This window comes from Macrobrachium nipponense, chromosome 2 (assembly GCF_015104395.2).
Source record: "Macrobrachium nipponense isolate FS-2020 chromosome 2, ASM1510439v2, whole genome shotgun sequence".
Classification (NCBI taxonomy): domain Eukaryota; kingdom Metazoa; phylum Arthropoda; class Malacostraca; order Decapoda; family Palaemonidae; genus Macrobrachium; species Macrobrachium nipponense.
The window spans coordinates 60626023-60633699 of record NC_087201.1 but is presented as its reverse complement, the minus strand read 5'-3'; the positions used below and the strand labels follow the sequence as shown (position 1 = coordinate 60633699).

General features: G+C 46.1%; 1 protein-coding gene across 1 annotated transcript in view; it reads left to right on the top strand.

The window, feature by feature from the left end:
- Positions 1-7677, top strand: part of LOC135220633 (E3 ubiquitin-protein ligase RFWD3-like) — an 82689-nt gene that overhangs the window by 16182 nt on the left and 58830 nt on the right. The window lies entirely within an intron of this gene.

The following is a 7677-nucleotide window of genomic DNA, read 5'->3' as shown; positions in this document are numbered from 1 at the left end:
TGATTTGGAAGATGCTCGGGCTAGGGGGTTCTCCATCCTTGGAGGGGTTGCTGGCGCACTTCATGGATGCTCTTGCCTTGTCATGTCAAAGCTCTGCCCTGCTATGTGAGGATTCTCCACCTAAGACCAAAGGTCATTGACTGTGTTGGCACTGATCAGTCCAGAATGGAAGTTTACAAGATCTTGTCATTCTGACTGCATGAGGTGATTAAAAGGAATACTCCTTATCAGATAGTTCTGCCACAGAGTCTGTACAATCTAGAGCACATAACATTAGAGGAATGAGTTCCACTTTGGCAATTAAAAAGAATTTGTCTGAAGGACATTGCCCACGTCCTAGGACACTTTTCCTTGGGTCTGGTGGTGGCTACCCATCAAGTTGAGTAACTTGTCAAGTGTCCCCAGTGGGACAGTTGCTATCTTAGCTAAGATGATTGTGTGGTAGAAAGAATGTGGGAGATGGCTGGTCTCCTCCTTTCTCATGTTCTCTTTTCTTCTTCCTGGCAGGCAGGTTGAAGAATTTGACATGTCATAAGCTGGAACTGGTCTGATACAGGCGAGTGTGGAAGCCGTACTGGTTGAAGTATTTGTGTGTTCCTATGCAAATAACAAATCTGTTTCTCAGTAGCACTTACTCCTCACTCTAACAAGGGGAGAGAGGAGTGGTAACAAATCCCTGTGGCAGATGTGATTTGTTGCTTGAACAAACAGAATTCTTTTTACCTTTAAACAGAATTCTTTTTACCTTCCACTAATACAGTGAATCTGGACATCTCTTATTGTGTTTCATCCCACAAGGTGGAGTTTTTTAGATACTCTTTTATCTATTCTCTCACGGGCTCAGACCCCCTTCCCTAGAACTCGATCTTCTAGGAAGGGTAGTCAGGCGGGCTGAATCCCCAGCTGGTTCTGGATACTTGTACCTCCCCCCAAGTATAAGTCTATCCTATTGTTAAAACCGAAGGTTTGTTTTGCATATGAACAAATGTCAAATTTTTTAATCAATTTGTATTTTTCATAGCTAACAAAGTTGAGGTCTTAATGTTAATTGTCCACCTCTAGCTGCCCCTCTCATATCCTGGGTTGGAAGAAAGACTGGCATATTACAGGGGTCTGAGCTTGGTCAAAAACCAAACATCCACCATGTGTATACATGAGTTGCCAGATGCCACAGATTCCTTGTTTTTGTACATGCAACTTCCCCGGCAGATATATACTTAGCTAATGTCTCTGACGTCCCGACAGAATTCAAAACTCGCGGCACACGCTACAGGTAGGTCAGGTGATCACCCTCTCCTGCCGCTGGGTGGCGGGAATAGGAACCATTCCCGCTTTCTAATCAGATTTTCTCTGTCGCCGGTATCGACAACATCGTTGTTGGTTCCTCCTGCATGGAATTCTTGCTTACTTTGCTAAGGATTGTTTTTGGTGAAGTATTCATTCTTTGGCTTTGGTATACGCTGATTTGGACCGTTTTTTGGATTTGCATTGGACTTTTTCTTCTTTATGGCTGATGTTGCACCTGAAACTCTTAAGGAACAGGATAGTCTCCGCTCTTCCCGTAGACGCAGAGAGCGATGAACAGTTCTCTCCCCCCAGATGTTCTCGGAGAGATTCTAGCGCCTCTCCTAGCAGGCGCCATCATGATACTAGGCGCTTTTCTCCGCCCAGGCGAGTTACTCCTTCCAGGCGCCCACGGCAGGACACTAGCGCCTCTCCGCGCAGGCGCCAAGAGCCTGAGAAGAGCCTGGTTGGTACTTTGCGCCCTACTTCTGTTAGGCGCTCCTTAGGAGATCCGAGTTTTTCCTCTCGCAAGAGTCTTCGGAAGGAAGTAAGCTCCTCTCCTGGCAAGAGCCAGGATGAGAGCTGGCGCTTTTCTACCCCAAGTCGCGTAGCGCCTGATAGGCGCCACCGACGTGTCGCTAGTGCCTCTCCTCACAGGCGCCAAGAGCCTGGAAAGAGCCTGTTACTGGATTCTCACCCTACTCCTGGTAGATTCTCCTGCAAAGACGCAAGCTCTTCCCCTCTCAGACAACAAGAGCCTTTGAGAAGCGGCAGTCGTTCTTCTCCTGCTAGGCCCCTTCCTGTAGAAGCTAGTTCTTCTGTGGATAGGATTGCTTCGGGAAGTGGACTCCCTTCCTCTTCCAAGCTTCCTTCGAAGGAGAAGAGCCCCTCTCCTTCTAGGACTCCTTCTCCGAAGAGACCTTCTTCCCCTAATGCTACCTTAGAAGAGGTTTCCGAGGATGAAGCTCCTAAAGATGCGGGCGTCTCGGATTACAAGAGGCTGGCAGCCCTGTTTCTTCAAGAGTTCGAGGACTCGCTTCACCCAGCGGATCCTCCTTCGCCAGGATCACTGCTTTCAAGCATCAAACTTTCGAAGTCGCCTTCATTTGTTAAAATGCGTCTGACGCTTTCTATGAAGAAAGCCATCAAGAGCTTAGAGAGCTGGCTCCTCTCTAAGAAAGAAGCGGGCAAGACTGTTTTTTCTTGCCCTCCTTCGAAGTTGGCAGGTAAGCCAGGTGTCTGTTATGACACAAAAGAACCAATGGGATTGGGCCTTCCTTCTTCAGCGGATGCCGACTTATCAGCTTTAGTGGATTCTTCTAGGAGACGCTCTCTTCTATTGGCGAAGGCTTCTTGGGGAATGTGCGAAATGGACCATGTGCTTAAGGGTCTATTTCACACACTTGAAGTCTTCAATTTTATGGATTGGACCCTGGGAGCCCTGGCCAAGAGAGCACAGGATCCAGATTTTGTAACTATGGAGGTTTTAACTAGTGTCCTTTCTTGTTTAGATAAGGCCGTGATGGATGGATCAACGGAAGTTGCTTCTCTCTTTGGATCCGGAGTCCTTAAAAAGAGATCTGTTTACAGTTCCTTTTTGGCAAAATCAGTGTCTCCTCTACAGAGAGCCTCCTTGCTGTATTCGCCCCTTTCGAGTCACCTGTTTCCACAAGAGGCCTTGAAGGACATCTCGAGGTCCTTATCAGAAAAGGCAACGCAAGATCTTCTTGCGCAGTTGGCGAAGAGACTGAAACCTGCAGTTCCTTTGGCTAAAAGAGAGAAGCCTGTTTTTCAACAGCCCTTTCGAGGGAGAACAACATCTAGACCCTCTCTTAGGAGTAGGAGGCCTGTCAAGAGAGGAAGATCGGCACGCAAAACCTTTACCAAACCACAGTGAGACAGTAGTCCTCCAGACTACAGTAGGAGCCAGACTTCTGAAGTTTGTAAAAGTCTGGGCTCAGGGGGGGGGGGGGGGGGGTGGGGGGACACCTGGTCCCTCTCTATCCTCGAGAGAGGATACCTTATCCCCTTCAGGGAAAAACCTCCCTTAACAACAACTCCAAGGGAGTTAACAGCAAGATACCGAGATCCTATAAGAAACCAGGCCCTGCTACAACTCGTAGAAGAAATGATGGACAAGGAGGCGATAGAAAGTGTTCAAGACCTTCAATCTCCGGGGTTTTACAACGTCTTTTTCTAGTACCAATAGCCTCAGGGGGGTGGAGACCAGTCCTGGACGTAAGTACCCTGAATCGCTTCGTTGTCAAGACAAAGTTCACTATGGAAACGACATCCTCCGTCCTTGCAGCTCTTCGTCCAGGGGATTGGATGGTGTCCCTGGACCTTCAGGATGCCTATTTCCATGTGCCTATCCATCCTTCGTCCAGGAGGTACCTAAGATTCATGGTACAGGGCAAAGTTTTTCAGTTTCGAGCCCTATGCTTCGGTCTTGCTACGACCCCTCAAGTGTTCACGGGTCTGATGAGGAATGTCGCTCATTGGCTACATATCGAAGGAGTAAGGATCTCGTATCTCGACGATTGGCTGATCCGTGCCCAGTCAAAGGATCGCTGTCTGGAGGACTTGAAATTAACACTGGACCTAGCTCAGTCCCTAGGACTGTTAATAAACCTTGGGAAGTCCCAGATGAATCCCCAGCAAAGCATTGTCTATCTGGGGATTCTGATGGATTCTCAGGGTTTTCGTGCGTATCCATCAAAGGAACGACAGGAGAGATGTTTACAGAAAGTGAAGACATTCCTAGAGAAAGAAAAATGTTCCGCGAGGGACTGGATGAGTCTTCTGGGGACCCTTTCCTCACTGGAACAGTTCGTTTCTCTAGGGAGGCTGCACTTAAGACCCCTACAATTATTCCTCAGGGAGAATTGGGATCAGAAGCACCAAGACCTTTCGGACTCATTTCGGCTCTCAAAGAGAATAAAGGAGGACCTCAGTTGGTTGTTAGAGCCAAACAGACTCAACCAAGGACTCTCCCTGCAGTTGTTGAGCCCTCGCCTAGTGTTATTTACAGACGCCTCGGAACTAGGATGGGGAGTGACTCTAGGCTCGAGAGAAGTGTCAGGCACCTGGAGTGGGGAACAGGTGTCCTGGCACATCAACAAGAAGGAACTAGCAGCAGTGCATCTAGCTCTCGTTCACTTCGAACCTCAAGTCTTGGGTGCCGTGTTGCAAGTAAACTCGGACAACACGACAGCTCTAGCCTACATAAGGAAGCAGGGAGGGACCCACTCATTCTCCCTTTTCGAGAAAGCAAGGGAGCTTCTTCTTTGGACCGAGGAACAGAAAATAACTCTCCTAACCAGATTTATCCAAGGGGAAAAGAACGTAAGAGCAGACCTTCTGAGTAGAAGGGATCAAGTCCTTCCCACGGAATGGACTCTGCATTCAGAAGTGTGCAACAAGCTCTGGAACCTCTGGGGGAGACCCAATATCGACCTCTTCGCAACGCATTGGAATGCGAGACTGGAGAACTACTGCTCACCAATAATTGATCCAAGGGCAGTGGCAGTAGATGGTCTCCTTCTAAATTGGAAGGGGATCGACGGGTACGCTTTTCCTCCTTTCAAGATCCTAGGAGAGGTAGTAAGAAAGTTCGTCTCTTCGGAGGGAGCAAAACTGACCCTCATCGCTCCATTCTGGCCAGCTCAAGATTGGTTCACAGAGGTACTGGAATGGATGATAGATTTCCCGAGGTCCCTTCCACTGCGGAACGATCTTCTCAAACAGCCCCACTTCGACAGATACCACAAAAAACCTCCCGCTCTCGGTCTGACTGCCTTCAGACTGTCCGAACGGACTCGTCAGATGAGTCAGAGTGAGGGGGTTTTCACGCAATGCTGCAAAGGCTATTGCAAGAGCCAGAAGACCTTCAACTCTACGCGTGTACCAGTCGAAGTGGGAGGTGTTCCGAAGGTGGACCAGGGCCCAGAAAGTATCCTCTTCCAGTACCTCTGTGACGGAAATAGCTGACTTTCTCCTTTATTCGAGGGAGAAATGCAATCTGGCCGTTACCACAATAAAAGGATATAAGAGCATGCTTTCCTCTGTTTTCAGACATAGGGGCCTTAATATCTCGGAGGACAAGGATCTACATGACTTGATAAGGTCCTTTGAAACCTCGAAGTCCAGGACTATAAGACCACCTAGTTGGAACCTGGATGTGGTTCTTAAATACTTAATGTCCGAGAAGTTCGAACCTCCTCATACTTCCTCTTTCAGAGACTTGACTAGGAAGTCTCTCTTTCTCTTTGCACTAGCCTCTGCTAAGAGGGTTAGTGAGCTTCAGGCTTTAGAAGGAACAATGGGCTTTAAGGAAGACTCTGCGGTATGCTCCTTTAATCCCCTGTTCTTAGCAAAGAACGAAAACCCTTCTAAGCCATGGCCAAGGACTTTTGAGATTAAGGGACTGTCTTCTTTGGTAGGGAGAGACTTACTAGAAAGGACCTTGTGTCCAGTCAGGATACTCAAGTTCTACCTAGAAAGGAAGAAGCTACTTGGTGGAAATGTGGATAGTCTTTGGTGCTCGGTAAGAAATCCTAAGAGAGCGATTTCTAAGAATGCTCAAGCGTTTTTTATTAGAGACGTAATTAGAGAAGCTCATGCTTCCTGTGAAGAGGAACACTTAAAACTCCTAAGAATCAAAGCTCATGAGGTCAGAGCTGTAGCTACCTCCTTAGCTTTTCACAGGAATATGTCTCTACAGGCGCTTGTCGAGTCCACCTACTGGAGATGCAATTCAGTTTTTGCATCGAGTTACTTAAGAGACGTGCGAGTCACTTATGGTAAGTGCTTCTCTCTCGGACCGTACGGGTCTGCAGATTCGTTGCTGGGGCAGGGAGCTGAAGCTAATCCTTTATAGTTAGTTAGATTAGGAATTTTTAATTTTTAATTTTTTGGTGTTGTGTTTTGTTGTCGATTGGAAGGGGATTTGGGAATGTGCCCCTTTCAAATCGTAGTGTTAACAATAGTAGTGTGGTCAGGTGGTCGGGATTGGCTTTCGTGCTCCTTGTTAGTTGTTTGGACCTAAGCTCTGTCATGTAAGAGGGTTAGTCCCCGTTGATATGATGAAGGTGAAGGCTCTGCCATGTAAGTGGGTTTTTCCCCATTGGTATGATCCGAGACAAGACCCAGAAGAACTGTCAGGAACAGGTCTCATCCTCACTGAAGTTCTGGAGGCAAGCAGACTCATAGACAGTAATCATGAAGTCTTCTGCCCAATCAGGTAGGAACCAAGGTTTTTTATGTTACCTACAATAGATGTTGTTTCCCTGTTTTTTATTTTTTGTATTAGTGTTTAGCTATCTCTTACCCTCCGCCAAGGGTGCCAATCAGCTAAGTATATATCTGCCGGGGAAGTTGCATGTACAAAAATGATATTGTTAAGATACAATAAAGTTTTGTACATACTTACCCGGCAGATATATACGATTAATGGCCCACCCAGCCTCCCCTCAGGAGATAGGTGGAAGAGAAAATCTGATTAGAAAACGGGAATGGTTCCTATTCCTGCCACCCAGCGACGGGAGAGGGTGATCACCTGACCTACCTGTAGCGTGTGCCGCGAGTTTTGAATTCTGTCGGGACGTCAGAGACATTAGCTAAGTATATATCTGCCGGGTAAGTATGTACAAAACTTTATTGTATCTTAACAATATCATTTTTACAATCTTTTATTGTTTATACCAGTTTCCAGCTAGCACTAGAAGATTATCCTATTGTTAAGACCTCAGGTTTGTTAGCTATGAAGAATACAAATAGATTAAAAAATCTATCATATTTATGGTTGACCCAGATACTAAGTGCCCTCTGACATGTGCTACCATATCTGTAGAGTGTGAATTTATACTTTTAAGTTTTCTAGAGTACAAACTCATTTCACTCTGGCTCAGAGGTATATCAGTCTCATACCCCTGTGCCAGATTGTGTAGATTACAGGAGTCATTGGTCCTTTGCTCGTATTCATGACCAGGAATAGGATATTTCCAGATGTAAATTCAGCTTTATAGCGAGTTGAGAGCCTATCCTGTATTTCTGTAGGAATGTAAAGTATAATGTGTATTTTTTGTAGGTTAACAAACTAGAGCCTTTTAACAAATTCTACCGCAGCCACCCTACTTAATTCTTGATTTTGAAGGAAAAAGTTCTGGCTTACAGCAGGTTTGCCCCACTTGTGCCTACTTCCAGTTAACCACCTTGTTATTGGGTTTTATTAACTTTTTTGCTCACGCTGAATCATGGCCCTACTTATGACTCAGGTTTGTATACCTAGGACAAACACATATTAGTACTTTAAAATTTGATATTTTATGGTACTGACAACTTATTAGATTATATTCATCTCTGTTAATTTCAATTAACTACTATATATTTTCA